The sequence below is a fragment of the Artemia sp. Qi Xiang Cuo genome, chromosome 21 (assembly GCF_049724085.1).
Source record: "Artemia sp. Qi Xiang Cuo chromosome 21, ASM4972408v1, whole genome shotgun sequence".
Taxonomy (NCBI): domain Eukaryota; kingdom Metazoa; phylum Arthropoda; class Branchiopoda; order Anostraca; family Artemiidae; genus Artemia; species Artemia sp. Qi Xiang Cuo.
The window spans coordinates 14,053,480-14,071,477 of NC_142814.1; positions in this window are offsets into that span (position 1 = coordinate 14,053,480).

Here is a 17,998-nt window from a genome sequence, read left to right on the forward strand (position 1 = left end):
AGATGCATTGCGACGTGTGGACAAACTTAAACCATATCGTGAGAGACCCATCATCACCGATCCCTCTAAACAGGAAACATCTCTTCAAGATTTTGCACAATCAAAGGAGAAGGACTTGAATTCGATTGAATCAAAAATTGGAAACCTATTGCCACTGACCTATCGAGAACAGAGTAAAAGAGTATTATCTTATCTCGTGATGGAAACTGGCGATCAAGTTCAAGTCGATAGCACAGGGAAACGAATTATAATTCAGGGAAAAAGTTATAATCTAGTTGATTTAATTTGTGATATGGTAACGAATCATAAAGGACTTTTATCCTTTGACAATAATCTATACACCTTTCTGTGTGTATCAAACTTTCCCAAAAGTCTTATTGGCAATAAGCAAATTCTAAAGAAACTAAGAGAATATAGTCCAACTCCAACATCATTTAAAAAAGAAGAAGAAGATTCAATATTTGAAGATACTAGCAGCACCAGTGATTTTACAACACCTGTGGCTGCTAGTCAAAAGCGAAGACGAATTGATTCGCCCTCCAGTGTGCAAAAGGGGATTGGACATTACACTACGTGTTTACGCTCGAAATGGATGAAGTTTTGAAAGGCGTCAATAAATATGTTGGTAAGGTAGAGAGTTTAAGTTCTCCCAAAACGCTTTTTAGAGTGGCTTGCACCACCACATTGGCTATTTCAAAAGAGTATATTGGGCGTGAGCCAGTTGTCCCGTTGAGTCGAAAACATTTGCTTCGCACTAAACACTCTTGACAAACTCCAGCCTTTTCCACTCCGCAATTAAATCACATGGAACGTTTCTCTCAAGTTACGCTAAAGTAATGTCTCAGTATAACTTAAAACACCATTCTAATGTTACTTAGTATCTTTAGTCGCTATGCATATGCCATGATTTGTACTGAGACATGTAGGGGTCCATATTAAATACATTGATTATTTGACTGGTGTTCATGGCGCCAAGTCTACTAGAACACTACCTTCGGGAGTGATTTCCCAATAGCTTTCATATTGATTTAGTGATATTAGGGCAATACTCTTAGCCAATGGGTCGGCAAATGTACACTCTAAACGCACACTCCCCGTACGTACTATACTCATATCTTGTGTGCCAAACAAATCCAGTACAATGATACCATGTGTTTTAGCAAACATATATTCGGTTATACCATTTTCAAATAGTTGTGAATCATGATCTAGGGTGTTTATTTCCAACTTGAGAATTTTTCTATAGTAGCTATTAACAGATAGATTGTAAAGGGTGATACTGTTTACTATGCATACACGAGATGAAAGTCCAAACCTTTTGAACTTCTTTGGATATTCTGGCAACGATCTAACTGCACGAGCGCTCTTTACAAATGCCAACGCTAATTTCGAGGGGATTTCGCCATTGATAAAGGATGAGTCGGTAAAAGTGTGTTACCACACATCTACATGTAGTTGTGGTTTGATTGCATTATTGCCAAGCATTTTGAAATTGGCAACTTTTGTTAGCAGTTTTTCCTTAGCCTAAGAAAAAGAAATCAAGAAATTTTGTATAAACCCCTTAAATAGCGCCTTGTTTAGGGAGAGACTTTAATTGCGATTGACAACACGTTCTTTTCTCACTATGAAATTGGAGGGTGCAAGCGTTAGTTTTATATACACTTTAACATTGGGCGGCAGCCATTGGGGTATATTAAATATTTCATGATATATTTTTCCGACTAGATGTAATTCACTAGTTGTAGCATTTTTAAGTGCATCTGTACTATCAGTATTAGTAATATATTCATATCCATTGGAGGCGCCTCTTAATTCCTCGTATGACTTTGGTGTCATCAACATGAATTGAATATAGCTTGCATAGTTTGGGAGATTGTTGCTTGTGCTCACCAGCGTGCCATTGATGTAGACACTAATTTGACGAAATAAATTATGTAGTATACAATTTTCATAGGATATCCCATCGGCTCGAAGTGGCATTGTATTATTGGATTTCCGGACTTTCATTTGTAAATCTATAAATGTGGACGATAAATCTATGAAGTAGTCTTCATTATAATAAGTTTGAAAAAAGATATTATCGGGGAGGGGATATTGTGAATAAAATTTTTAATAGTATCCATGGTGGACACTTACATCGAAAAGTTCGGCATTGAATATATTCAGTGATGCGGTTATGGAAGGTTGAGAATCCTTATGCGGTAGGTAGGACATCTTAGGTGAAGAAATCTAGTTTCGATCTAGCAATATTCTTTCAGGGGATCCTGCTTAAACTACGTTTTGGACTTTTCCTTCTATTATTTTCCAAAAGGGACGTCTATCGGGTTCAACCTGATTGGAGAATGATGAGGGATGCACTGGTTTTTGAAACGTTTAAGACATTACATTTTTGTTTTAGTCCCTCACTAAGGGTTTACGCACTAGACGTATAATTTTCCAAAGCACTTTTTTTAAAATCCTTGCCAGAGCCCCAATCGTATAGTGTAGAGGATGCAAAATCTGTCGCAGCCGGTACAAGATATTTTCTAGCCAGTGGTAGTGAAGAACAAAACAGCTAAGCAAACCAGCTGCCAAGACCATGGCCAGACACTGACGAGCGGCCCTTGTAGTAGTCCATTCCATTGCCCTGTGGTCTCGGGCCAAGAGTGGTAACATAGCAGTCAATATCAGGACAAGTGAATACCACTTTTTTTATTAGACATCTTGTTGTTGAGCGATGGGTCGAAAATGGCATGTAATCACAGCCAAACCTTTCGAAATTGCTATTGGATCACCCACTTCTGTTCTTAGTGTTAACTGACAGAGTTCCAAATAGGAATTGTTTACGGGAATATACTGAAGATGCTTTATATTGTAGTGATGAATATGTTCTTGATTGGTTTTTCGTTCAAGAACTCGTAGGAGGCCCCCTCTACAAACTCTCCCTTACAGACCCAACATATTTTTTTATTTTTAATCGCGAGACGATCCTCTGCAGACAGCACCATTGGATAATGGGTATTTCTCAAACGAGAAATAGCACCATTAGCCGTGCCAATCAGTTTAATCAATGCCTTGACCATGCACTCGTCTCCCTCATCCAATGTTTCAACTATTTCTAACAACCGCATGGTGTTAGAACTGTCTCTTTGTACGTGGGTATAGGACAATGCAATGGCCTGATGTTCTTTGATACGGTTTGGATATTGTGGGTCGTTCACCTCCACCAACTTAGCTTCACAATCCAAAGATAGTTTGTTGCACTGGAGAAGGGTATTTTGAAAATTTTTGAAACGTAAAATAGCCCTATCCCCTGAAACCGTTTCCACTGTCTGGTAGCCATGGCGGCTACAATGCCTCAAATGATTTTGCAACTTTAGTTCAGTCCAAAATCTAGAGAGGCATGTTGGACAGTAGAAACATACCCCCTTATTCTTACCACCCCCCAGAACTCTACTAATGTCAGTGATAGGGTTAAAATGACCGATTGCGTTCGGTTGACTAGGTGGCATGTATAACAACCAAACCCAGTGTTTAACCAAATCAACTGAGGAACCCCTTACGGGGAAGACCACCCCCTTCGTTTTAGAGTGAACCCCATCTTCAAATTCTGTTTCGTATTGTACCATAGTAACGCTAATATTTAAGTGGGCATTAACCATTTCAAAAATGTCAATAGATTAAAGTGTCACTGGGTATTTCCCCTCTAAACAAGAAAAATCTACAACTGGGAAATGGGAGCCTTCCTTCCCATGTACAGCCCAATGATCTAAATTCTTCTTGGTAGCGTCCCGAGCTAGAGGCTCGAATGCTGATATGAGGAAAGCATATCTGAAACACTTTTGATCTGTTTCAAAACAGATCCGCTGGACACCACGACAACCTACTAGATCTTGATTATAATTTAAAACAGTATCCCTCTCAGACCTAGCCCCCCTCTTAAAATAAAATCTTTCTTTAATTTACATTTATTTACACTGAAATTTTCAACAAATAAAACAAGAGATCCACTACTATTTTCATTATAGTTCTCGAAATGTGTTATAACTTGATCGACCCAATCTATGAAGGCTCCCTCATAATTTTCCAAATTCGGATAAAACAAACGCATCTCGGAATGTACAAAATGATAGTAAACCTCACTTTTCCCCTCGTTTAAATAAAATACCTTTAGAACAATGGAAACCTTAATTGAATCCCTACCCCCCCACAACTGAATCGGGTTCTCCAGAAGTGCACGAATTTTATCTACATAGACATGCACAATTTCTACAGGGTCAAAAAAAATTTCCCCTCATAAGTGTATTAAAGGGATCTCCAAACGTTGCAGTGAAAACAACTATTGTATTTAAAATTATATTCGACAGCTGAAAGTCTGGGAGAGTTGTACCCTCCTCCCCCGCGTGTATATTACCCCCTCCCCCAAGTTGTTCCACAATAGGGCTATGGGAAGCCGCTTCATTCGATTGAAGTGGGGAAATGTTCATGTAATCAGAGGGGGAAGGGTTTCACCTCAATCCACCTACAAACTCATCCAAAAGCAGCATAGTATTTGGAGTTACCAATACTAAGTCTGAATCTGAATTATCTACATTACCCTGCTCAGCTGTGCTACTATCAACATTTAAAAAAAAATCACTTAAAAGGTCATCAATGTTAATGGGTATTTCTAGGGAATTACCATGCCATTCTCTGATAGTAGATGCTTCATTATTGTAAATCCCCATTGGCGAGTACGGAACCAGGACAACCTATAAATGAAAAATAGCTTATTTTAAAAGAGTTCAAATCACCCCCCTACTATTTAAAATTTTGATTACTATTTACGTATTTTTTAAAACGTACTTAGTAGTAGTAGTAGTAGTAGTAGCAGTATGCACACAGTAGCATTTGGTTAATTAACTGTTCCCCCTCAACTATTGATATTCTGAAAGTTCCAATTTCCAACTTAATATATGATATTTACAATCTAATACGCCGCTTTAAATAGTATTTACAATTTGTTTTTGTTCAAACAACTCCAACCCTCCCCAATTTCCACTATTAAACCCCCCCCCCCCAGAGCCGGTCATCACGGTGCGCCCCCGTGGCACGTCCCGCAGTGCTTCCCGAGCCTGTTCTGGCCTCCAAGCCGGCCCCACCTTAATATAATATATTTACAAACTAAAACATGGCATAATAGGTTTTGATTTTGTTCAAACAATTCCTCCAAATAAAATTTAATATTAATAATCTTTATCTGCTCTGGAAAAAAACCATATGTGAAAAGAATAGCCTTCTCCTGTCATGATACATAACATATTAATGTAAAAAGTTTTTTTTCTTTTAAATAATATTTTTATTTGCAATGTTAACATTTCGTTTGCAACGCAAAAGAAATTATATAGCCTTACAACGACCAAAAAATAGTGTCTTTTTGGATTCACTAATCTAATTTAGCATAAGGGTGAATGCACGCACTTGACGTGATTCAAAAGGTAGAACATTATATTTCCTTTGGGGAGAAAAAATCTTTCAATATTCCCGCTGAGAAATACTTTTACGCAGTGTTCGAAAATGTTGCATGTAGAAAAGGCCTTATAAAAGTTGGAAGAAATTGATAGATATTTCTATATGAAAGGTAGGAAAAAAATGCTTACATCTGCATATCCCGGCTGCACTTGGGCATCCGAAGGACCAGGTAGTGCATGCTGGAGGGCCACTTCCTGACCTTGCATAAGTGGGGCAGCTCTTGAAGGCCCAGGCAACGTATGATGGAAGGTGGACGGGCCGGCGGCGATATGTTCTTGCGCGACTGGACCGGCTATTTTACGATCTTGCATAGATGAGCCGGCAGGGTTCACCATATTATAAGAAGCCGACCAATCTCTCTTTAACTTTCTGCCAGGCTGCATTGGGGCTGGCACTGATGGGGCTGCCTCACCCTCTCTGGCTTTCTTGGACGGAGGGGGTACGCATTCTTCATAATTTGCCTTAAAAAGAAGAGAAAAAAGTTAGTATCAAAATAATTTGACCCTTTTTTACAGAAAGAAAGTTAGTACCCTCATCCATATAATTTTGTTTAGTTTATCACTAAGAAAGCACAACGTAAAAAATTTCGCGAGAAATATATTAGGCTTAGAAATCAAATGTTTTTATTAGACAATCAGTAGTCTATGGCCATAGGATAGGAATCATTGTTTCTATTTTTACCATTTAGAAAAATATTAAATTTTCCGGTCTATAGGCTTTAAATTAGATCGTTAACCCATCGACATGTAGGCCTATATTTTGCAAACAGAGGTTAAAATGCTATTCAATTTATACGTAATATTAGCTTCATGCAACTCCCAAAGCCTTTTCTAGCCCTGCTTGCTTAATTAGTGTTTTAATTTGACAGAAGAATAGTTACATTGACATGACTGCGTTTGTAAACAAAACCAGAAAAAGGGTGACTAAGTAATTATATGCTTGCGGAAATGTATTGTCAAGTTAGCGGCTTAATAGCGACGGGTGTCACAGAGAAATAATAAATTTGAGAAATTGTATTTCTTTTTGCGGTGGTTAGCTTTCGATGGTAAAATAATATATTTTCGTTTTCATTGCAAAGTGATGTTTGTATTTGCGTGGTGGGGGGGGGGTTTTAGCTGGAAATATAGAGGGAAGGAATTTATCAAAATGGTATTTCTTTTTGCGAGAATTTGGGGTTGTAAGACAAGGGGGGAGGGAGGGGGATATTGTTAGACCCTAATTCGAAAATAACTTGTTTCTCTACTTCTATACAGATTGCATAGGCATAGCTTAATTATTACCTAAAATCGTTTTAATTTGACGGAAGAATAGTTCCGTTGACCATGTTTGTAAGCCGGAAAGGGTGATAGCTAATTATAGGCCACACATTGGAGTCTTGTGTCAAAACAGAACGACATTTTCACTAAAAATTGACAGAAGTCAGCGGTCACTTTAAATCACAATAGAGAAAGGCTTATAATTTAACAAAAAGAAAATTATTTCTTTTTGCGAGAATTTGGTTGTAAAACAGTGAGGGGTGAGGGGGGGGGTAGGTTTCGAGGGTAAAAAGAATATATTTTGCGTTTTCCATTGATTATAATGATGTTTGTATGGTTTGGGTGGGGGGGGGGGTTTGGGGTAAAGGAATATATTTACGTTTTAGCTGAATAGACTGGAGGGTATCCAGGGAAAATTCGTTTGAAAATAAAAAATGTACTTACATGGTAAATTGTAGTTGCCAAGGCTTCAAGTTCATCAAATTTATCCATTGTTGCTTCAATTGTGTCACAATACTTTCTGATAATTGAATCACTTTGCATGTCCGTTATATACGAAATCTCAAGGGCGAATTGTTATGTAACGGGGAAATCATATGTAAGCAGGTCTCTGATTGGCTGAGAAGGAGGATGTATCCGACTCGCTGATTGGCTGAGAAGGAAACACGTGATCTAACTGTTTCCGGGAATGTCATAACATTTGGCTCGAGCAACAACAACAAATACTATTTCTGGACACCATGACATTCACGATCGATTACGCAATCAAGTTCTCGGAAATTCACTTCCCCTCGAGTCCTAGATCAATAACATTGTCCCCGTTAGAATTCAATGCGCATGTGCAACCTTCGTTCCGGAGTTATTACAAATAGAAACATCAAATAAATCGACCTTGGAAAAAAGAGGTCATTGACCGATTACGCAATCAATCTCCCTAGGGAGGCTATGCCCATATTTGGGGTGCAAAAAAGTTATAGGTGGCAGCAGGGGTGCCACATGGGAGTATAAGATAGCTTTCTACTATTGTGGTAGTTTTACGCTTGGAAGATTTGACTTTATTGGAAGATTGACAGTTTTTTCCTTCAATTGAAACGCCTAAGCGATCACTAAAAGTTTCATCGCAATACCTTTAGCCTCATTAGATGCATTAACTGTAGTGGTAGCAATAAAAGTATGCATATAGTGCCTTCTGGCTAGTTCAAAATCCCCAACAACTTACCCTTAAAGGTCTAAATTAATGCTATAAGCTGGTCCTCAGACATTGCTTTGTCACATTTTTGAAAGTCCACCGGCTCAGAGTTTTTTTTTATTTAGTTCAAAATCCACCTAAATATTCCTCAAAACCTTTACCTTAATACTCTTAGCTTGTGCAGTAGCAATAGTTGTAGCAGTATTAGTAGCAATATGGGCATAGCACCTTTTGGTTTCTTCAACATCCCCTTCAACACATGGTGAAGGTTTCAGTTTAATAGTTACCATCAACCATTCCTGAAGCATTTCTGATGCGTTCACTTGACAACCTGTGTTGGCATAGTGTGTTTCGATTTAGTTCCATACAGCTTCTGTATATCCCAAATTTATCACATTGATATCCTTTATCACCTTAACGTCTTGATTTGTCGCTTAGTCTCAGTAGTAGTAGTAGTTGTAGTAGCCATAGAATTAATTGTAGTAACCTAAGTTTTTGTGGCAGTAACAGTAGTAGAGGTAGTAATAATAATAACTGTAATAGTTGTGTGAGTAGAAGCAGAAGTATTAGGATTCAAATATTTTCTTTTGGTTAGTGTAACAACCCTCACAACAAGCCCTGTTCGTTTCAACTTCACATACCTAACTGTAGATATTGCTGTTACACCCTCTTGGCGACCTGCATACAGGGCGAGTTCTGATTCAGTTCATCTTCTCCCCTCAAAATTACTTAAAAATTTCACCTTCATGCCCCTAGGCATAGTTGTAATGGTAGAAACAATAGTAGTATTGAATAGCGGTAGTACTACTAGCAGCAGTAGTACTAACCTATTGACTTTTGGTCAGTTGAACATCCCTCTCATTAAGTCCCGGAAGTTTAAACTTAATACCATTCGCCATTGCTGATATATCCTTTTGATAACCTGTGTGTCTGTATCTTGCACATATCGCCTTTTCGTGATATGATCTTCCCCTTTAAATATTCTCTGAAAGGTTCGACTTAAAACCCAAATCGACTCTTGAGATACGCTATTTTGACTATGTGCATGCACGTAGCGTCTGTTAATTTAGTTCAAGTTTCCCCTTAATGCTGTAAATGGGGTAGTGTGGTAGTAGTAGTTGTGGTAGTTGTTGTAGTAGTGATAGCAAGAAAATATTGCCTTTTTGATCGTCTCCCTTATCATTTCCTGAATGTTCCAAATTAATATACTCAGTCATTCCTGTGTTGTACCCTTTTGACAATCCGTATACACATAGCGTGTTTTGATTTAGTTCAATACTCCGCTAAAAATTCTCTGAAATACTCACCTGAATACCCTACGTCTTCTTGGAAAGTGAAGTTTAAATATGCAAACCTTTCTCAATAACATATACTATGTGTAAACAATGAACAAATTGCCTAACTTACAGCCCTTGTCCTGTGGACTTTCAAAAATGCTGAACAAATTAGCCCTCTTAAAATTTCGATCGGATATGTTTCGAGGAATGATCGGAGGGGGGGAGGCTGACATCCCTCCATTCACATTTGACTCTTCAAAGTTGAGTCTTAATTATGTTTAAAATGTTTTAATTTTTTTATCTTTAATAAATAAAAAATTATTAAAACTTTAAGGAATAAATATCAGTATATGTATACTAAATTGACAATCCACAGCCATTTTGTTCAGTAAAGTGCAAATTATGTCCTAGTCTTGAGAAGGTAGGGGGGTTGTCAAAGACATAATTTCCAGACCTTTCAACTACGCTGAAGAAAATTTTACGGAACCACGTAAAATTTGTATTTGACCTATTTTACGTAATTTACATATTTTACCTATTTTACCGGTATTTTACTTATTTTGCTGACATATTTTACGACGCTTTGCAATTTTCAGAGCACAGAAGCGCAAAGAGGCTGGCAGAAAAAGATTAAATATGATTTGGTTTCGTGTAGCCTACAGCTGTGCTCCCCGGTTTAAAAGGCGGTCTGTCTGACTTAGGTCTCTTGTTATCAGAACGATAATGTGTATTATAGTACAGGTAATTATAATCAAAATGATTGGAGGGCAACTAGCCCCCCCCCCCCCCCACGCCCATCATTCCCCCAAACACATCCATTCAAAATTTTGAGATAGGCATTTTGTTCAGCGTAGTTGATTTCCAGATAGAAAATATGTTTCTGAGGAGGACACTCCCCCACAACCCCCAGGGCAAGGGTTATAAGTTATACCCCGGGGGCATATAAGGTTTTTATAGAAGGCGTTGTCGTAGAAACCTCAAAAAAGGCTGATTCGATTGGAAATTCAAAGGGCTAGTGCCCTTTTTAATAGGCGAAATTAATTTGAGGGCAACTAGCCCCCCCCACGCACATCATTCCCTCAAACACATCCAATAAAAATTTTGACATAGCCATTTTGTTCAGAGTAGTTGATTTCCAAATAGAAAATATCTTTTCTAGGAGGACACAGCCCTCAGGGCAAGGGTTTCAATTTATACCCTGGGGGCATATAAGGTTTTTATAGAAGGCGTTGTCGTAGAAACTTCAAAAAAGACTCATTCGATTGGAAATTCAAAGGGCTAGTGCCCTTTTTAATAGTCGAAAGTGATTGGAGGGTCACTAGGCCCCCCCCCCCCCCCAACGCCCATCATTACTCCAATCACATCCAATCAAAATTTTAAGATAGCCATTTTGTTCAGCGTAGTTGATTTCCTTATAGAAAATATGTTTTTTAGGAGGACACTCCCCCACAACCCTCAGGGCAAGGGTTTTAAGTTATGCCCTTGGAGCATATAAGGTTTTTATAGAAGGCGTTGTCACTAGAAACTTCAAAAAAGACTCATTCGATGGGAAATTGAGAGTTCTAGAGTTCTAGTTCTAGTGGAAATTGAGATAGCCATTTTGTTCAGAGTAGTTGATTTCCAAATAGAAAATATGTTTTCTAGGAAGACACAGCCCTCAGGGCAAGGGTTTCAATTTATGCCCTGGGGGCATATATGGTTTTTATAGAAGGTGTTGTCGTAGAAACTTCAAAACAGGCTCATTCGATTGGAAATTAGAAGGGCTAGTACCCTTTTTAATTGTCGAAAGTGATTGGAGGGCAACTAGCCCCCCATACCCATCATTCCCCCAAACACATCCAATCAAAATTTTGAGATAGCCATTTTGTTCAGCGTAGTTGATTTCCAGATCGAAAATATGTTTTTTAGGTGGACACTCCCCCACAACCCTCAGGGCAAGGGTTTTAAGTTATGCCCTGGGGGCATAGCCTATAAGGTTTATGTAGAAAGTTGGGGGGCATATAAGGTTTTTATAGAAGGCGTTGTTACTAGAAACTTCAAAAAAGACTCATTCGATTGGAAATTCAAAGGGATGTTGCCCTTTATAATAGTCGAAAGTGATTGGAGGTTAACTAGCCCCCCCCCCACGCCCATCATTCTCCCAAACACATCCAATCAAAATTTTGAGATAGCCATTTTGTTCAGCACAGCTGATTTCCAGATAGAAAATATGTTTTTGAGGAGGACACTGCCCCACAACCCTCAGGGCAAGGGTTTTAAGTTATGCCCTGTGAGCATATAAGGTTTTTATAGAAGGGTTCGTCGTAGAAACTTCAAAAGGGGCTCATTCGATTGGACTTTGAGAATTCTAGTGCCCTTTTTAATGGTCGAAAGTGATTGGAGGGTAACTAGACCCCCCCCCCACGCCCATCATTCTCCCAAACACATCCAATCAAAATTTTGAGATAGCCATTTTGTTCAGCGTAGTTGATTTCCACATAGAAAATATCTTTTTGAGAAGGACACTCCCCCACAACCCTCAGGGCAAGGGTTTTAAGTTATGCCCTTGGGGCATATAAGGTTTTTATAGAAGGTGTTGTAGAAACTTCAAAAAAGGCTCATTCGATTGGAAATTCAAAGGGCTTGTGCCCTATTTAATAGTAGAAAGTGATTGGGGGGCAACTAGCCCCCCCCCACCCCCATCATTCCCCCAAACACATCCAATCAAAATTTGAGATAGCCATTTTGTTCAGCACAGCTGATTTCCAGATAAAAAATATCTTTTTGAGGAGGACACTGTCCCACAACCCTCAGGGCAAGGGTTTTAAGTTATGCCCTGTGAGCATATAAGGTTTTTATGGAAGGATTCGTCGTACTAACTTCAAAGAAGGCTCATTCGTTTGAAAATTTAGAGTTCGAGTGCCCTATTAAACAATCAACAGTGATTTGAGGGAAAATAGCCCCCCCCCCCACGACCATCTTTCCTTCACATCCAGCGACACGAAATTGTGAGACAGCCATTTTGTTCAGCGTAGTTAATTTCCATATATAAAATATTTTTTCTTGGAGGACACTCCCCACAGCCCTCAGGGCAAGGGTTCTAATTTATGCCCTGGGGGCATATAGCCATTTCCCCCCCCCCCGCCCATCATTTCCCCAAACACATCCAATCAAAATTTTGAGATAGCCATTTTGTTCAGCGTAGTTGATTTCCAGATAGAAAATATGTTTTTGTGGAGGATACTCCCCCGCAACCCTCAGGGAAAGGGTTTTAAGTTATGCCCTGGGGGCATAGCCTATAAGGTTTATGTAGAAAGTTGTTGTATAAATCATAGGCAGCACGTTCGTGCTGCCTAAGTAAAGAACGGGGACACTCGAGAACGAGACAAGAAACGGGGACAAAGTAAAGAGGAGGAAACTCCCCCACAACCCTCTGGGCAAGGGTTTTAACTTATGCCCTGGGGGCATATAAGAACGATATTGGTACATTGTATTATTTAATATTTTTTTCCTTTTGAGCAGGGCACCTCGTATCGAAGAAGTTATCGTAGAAACTTCGGAAAGTGCTCATTCAATTGGAAATTGGAGTGGCTTGTCCCCTTTTTAATATTCGAAAGTTATTGGAAGGCGACTAACACCCCTCTCACGCCCACCATGTCCCCAAACACATTCAATCAACATTTTCAGATAGCCATGTTGTTTAACGTAGTTTAAAGTTCTGGAAATTCCGTCTTAGAGGATAACAACCTCCCTAACAGACCTTAGGGTAAGGGTTGTAATGTATGCCTTGGGGGCATATAAGGTGTTTATAGAAAGCTTTGTTGTTTCCAAAAGAGGGCTCATTCGATTGGAAATCAAAAGGCCTATTGCCCTTTTTAATAGTCGAAAGTGATTGGAAGGCTTGACATTTTTATAGTAAAGATCGAAGTGGGTATAATGTATTATTTTTTGTTGTTGTTGTTGTTTAGACCAGGGCACTTCGTATCGAAGGAGTTGTCGTGGGATCTTCGAAAAGGGCTCATTCGATTGAAAATAGACAGGCCTGATGCCCTTTTTAATAGTTGAAAGTGATTTGAGGACAACTAATCCCCCTTCCACTCCTACCCTCCCACGCCCACACTCCCATGCCAACCCTCCCATTTCTGCTCTTAAAATTTAACCAAATCAAAATAGCGTAAGTGTATCCTAGCTATCAAAAAAAGTAAACCGATTTTTTTGCGAATGGTATCAAGTTTTCCATTTCAGGTCAACTAAAGGAAGTATAAAACTAAATTTAACAGTACTATTTGTGTCCAGATTTTTAAAAGGGTTATGATGTTAAAAAATGCTGAAAATTTTTCTCCAGCATACAAAAAGCGGGCCAAATTGTAAATTCTTAAAAAACGAAAAGATTTAAAGTAGAATTATCTATTCCCCTGAAAACACTATGTCAATACAAAATAAACAGAAATTAATTAAAAAAACTTTTTCCACAAAATATGTTTTTAAAAGGAAAGTAAAGAACTCCATTAAACAATAAATTAACAAAAATAAAATCGAATAATCTACCAAGCGTGAAACTACCACAAATCAGCTTCGATAAATAAATGAAACCCAAAACGAACAGAAATTACAATAATTAACCGAGTCAAACTCAAAACGAGCAGAAATTAACATAAGTTGGGCGCAAAACCCGTATGCCTTCCAAGGCCAGAACAAAATTTGCACTTTACTGAAAAAATACAAATGAATGTGCATTTTCAGTTTAATATACATATACTGATATTTTGTAATCAAAATGTCATTATTATTTGATTTATTAAAGTTATAAAAGTAAAAACATTTATATTTTCTCAGTAAAGTGCAAATTTTGTTCTGGCATTGGGAAGGCATAGGGGTTTTGCGCCCAGCTTATGTTAATTTCTGCCTGTTTTGGGTTTGACTCGGTTAATTATTGCAATATTTGTTCGTTTTGGGCTTCATTTATTTATCGATGCTGATTTTCGGTAGTTTCACGCTTGGTAGATTATTTGATTTTATTTTTGTTCATTTTTTGTTTAATGGAGTTCTTTACTTTTCTTTGAAAAACTTATTTCGTGGGAAAAGTTTTTTAATTAATTACATTAAAAGACGATCATTGGAATAACAAATCATTGCGTACATTAGACTTAGTTAGTTACTTGATTGTTTGAAGTTCGTCTATTTCATTATATTAAAAGACGATTGCATATATTAGACTCAGTTAGCTTCCTGATTTTTTGAGGCTCGTCTCTTACTATTCCAAAAAATAAATAGCCGTAGGCGTTTACCTTTTTGTAATCAGGTTTACATTAAAGAACAAGCTGTAGTCCATAGTAATTGAATAGTCAAACAGTTCGTGGTAACGAACTTTATAGTAAGAGCGACTCGTCTCAATAGTAACCGAAACTCTAAAAAACGGGATTTTAATACCAATAAATACATCAAAAGAATTAGATTTTAAGCTGATTTTAAATATATAAGGTTCCTCAAATTTAATTTTACCCATAAAAAGTTACGAGCCTGAGAAAATGTGCCTTATTTTCGAAAAAAGGGTAAAACATCCCCTAAAAACTATAGAATCTTAATAAAATTCACACCATCACAATCAGCGTATTAGAGAATCTTACTGTAGAGGTTTCAAGCTCCTATCTTCAAAAATGTGGAATTTGGTATTTTTTGCCAGAAGAAAGATCACGGATGCGTATTTATTTGTTCTTTTGTTTGTATTTTTTTTCTCAGGGGGTGATCGTATTGACCCCTTGGCCCTAGAAGCTCTTGAGAGGGCTCATTCGAACGGAAATTAAAAGTTCTCGTGCCTTTTAAAATTAAAAACAATTTACATAAAGGATCGATACTATAAATGGCAATTTTGTAAGTATCATCGGTATCATGGTTTTATTGATAGCTGAATTACAAACTAATAGAAAATGAACCCTGGTGGCCTTGAACCACCAACCTTTCAGTTAATGGCCGATCATGCAAGCCACTTGCACCACGACGTCATTAATTAAACTTGTAATCAAACAGATTGAGGTAACGAACTATATAGTAAGAGTGACTCGTCTCAATAATAACCGAAACTCTAAAAAACGGAATTTTAATATCAATAGATACATCAAAAGAATTGGATTTTTATGCTGATTTTAAATATATGAACTTCATCAAGTTTACTCATATCGATCAAAAGTTACGAGAGAAAATTTGTCTTATTTTCAAAAAAACGACAAAACACTCCCTAAAAGTCATAGAATCTTAATGAAAATCATACCATTAGATTCAGCGTATCAGAGAACCTTACTGTAGAGGTTTGAAGCTAATATCTGCAAAAATTGTGTAATTTTGTATTTTTTGTCAGAAGAAAAATCACGAGTGCGTGTTTATTTGCCCTTTTTTTATCAGAGTTTATTATATGGACCCATAGGTCCGATTATTTTGCGAGAGGGCGTTTTTGTACAGGAATTAAAAGTTCTCGTGCATGCTTTTTGTAGAAATAAGCCCTTAAGAAAAATTATAGGACCTCTGGGTCGATACGATCACCCCGGGTAAAAAAAAGGGGCAAATAAACACGCATCCGTGATATTTCATCTGGCAAATCTACTTAAAGGATCGATACTATAAATTGGAATTGTTTAAGTATCATCGGTATCATGGTTTTATTGATAGCTGATCAAACAGTTCGTGGTAACGAACAGTATAGTAAGAGCGAGTCGTCTCAATAGTAACCGTAACTCTAAAAAACGGAATTTTAATATCAATAGAAATATTTCTATGCTTATTTTAAATATGTACGTTTCATCAATTTTAGTCTTATACATCAAAAGTTACGAGCCTGAGAAAATTTGCCTTATTGTTGAAAAAAGAGGAAAACACCCCTTAAAATTCATTGAATCTTAATGAAAATCAAACAATCAGATTCAGCGTATCAGAGAACTTTTATGTAGAGGTTTCAAGCTCCTATCTGCAAAAATGTGGAATTTTGTATTTTTTTTCCAGAATAAAGATCATGGATGCTTGTTTTTTTTGTTTTCACCAGAGGTGATTGTATTGACCCAGTGGTCCTAAAATGTCGCAAGAGAGCTCATTCAAACGGAAATTAAAAGTTCTAGTGCCTTTTTTGATAATAATTAGAAAAAAATAAAAATTGAATCACTTCACAGAAAACTGCATTTTTGATATATTTTCATACTGAAGTCTTTTTCCCAAGCAAGATCGTTCCAGACAGAAGTGCAGTGCCGATGAAGCTAATCCTCAAGTACTCGATTCTTGGTGTGTCGTTTAGATAATGCATTCCTGTCTGCCTTGACAGATGGACAAAGGGAGGCAAAATGTGGAAAGCCCTTCTGAGGAAAGCGAATTCGTATAGTTAAAGAAAACGGTCATCACATCAATCCTTTCACTTTAGAGGCTGAAGCAAGTCATATGTAGAGAACAACCCAACCAATTTGCCCTATTCTGGAGTGGTACCAATAGGGGTTTTGGAGCACCAGCATATAGCGGGTATCCATATTCATCTCTACGTCTGATACAGGACTTTTAGAGTGGGATAATCGAGCTGGATGGAAGGTTTTTGAAACGAAGAAGAACTCCCAGCTTTCTTGCGCAGGAGGTTATTACCCGGTCAAGATTGTTATTCCAAGAGAGATCGGTTGAAAAATGAATCCCCAGTAGACAAAGCTCGTCGACTTTCTTTATAGTTTCATTTCTGAAAATGAAGCTGGAGTGATCAGGTGGCAACATTGAAGGGGAAATATGGAGCTCCTTTATTTTCGATGCATCGAAATTGATCATCCATACATTATACCACTCCTCAATTTTAAAAAGATCCATCTGTAGGGAAAGGGAGGCTTATGTTGGGTCTTCGTGTTTTGGGACGCCTGTGTGTGTCGTGGTATGGTCGGCAAAGTGATGCAGAAGCCTTGCGAGGTGGTGTCCAATGTCGTTTATGTAGATGAGGAAAAGCGCAGGTCCCAAGACGAACCCTGGGGAAACCCTGCTTTGACTGGATATTATCGAGAAATAAACTTGGCAAGAAAAACACTCAGTGAAGAATTAAAATGACATCTCTCAATCAGTTTTAAAAGACATCCACAAACACAGTACGCATGGATTTTCTTTAGCAGGCAACTGTGCTATAATCAGTCGAAAGCTCTAGCGATGTCGAATGACAATAGCCTAATGTCATACTCAATTGCCAGAAGTTCCATCCAATCCTGATGCTGGGCAACTAGGGAGTCTAATATTGAGTTTGAGATTTTACCAGAGATGCTCTCATAGACTTTGCCAACGTAAAAGAGGAGGCTAATAGGCCTATAGCAGCTCACGTTCGTTGGATTGCCACCTGGCTTTAGAGTAGGTATAACACGGCTGGGCTTCCATGTTTTTGGGAAGGTTCCGAAGTGAAAGCTTATCAGGAAGAGCAGTGATAAGAATCCAGGTAGTTCGGTATTGCAGGATTTGAGGTCAACATTTGGTATGTTGCCAGGACCTGTGGCTTTGGTCACATCAAGATGCCGCAAAACACGAACAATCTTCGGAGTAGAAAAACTGACATGATCCAGGACTGTATTGGTTAGGTCGAAGATATTTGGTACTTCTTTACCGTCGTCATCAAGATTTGAGAATTCGTCAAAAGCCTCAGTAAGAGCTTCAGCCTTTGACTGGGATACTTGCACCACAGTACTGTTAATATGTAGAGAACTAATCGACGTACCATTGGACGACAGTAAAGCCTCCTTGACAATTCTCAACCAACTCTTTGCCAATAAAGCATGTTGAAGCCTGGTGGCGAATATCACCTTAACTGAAAC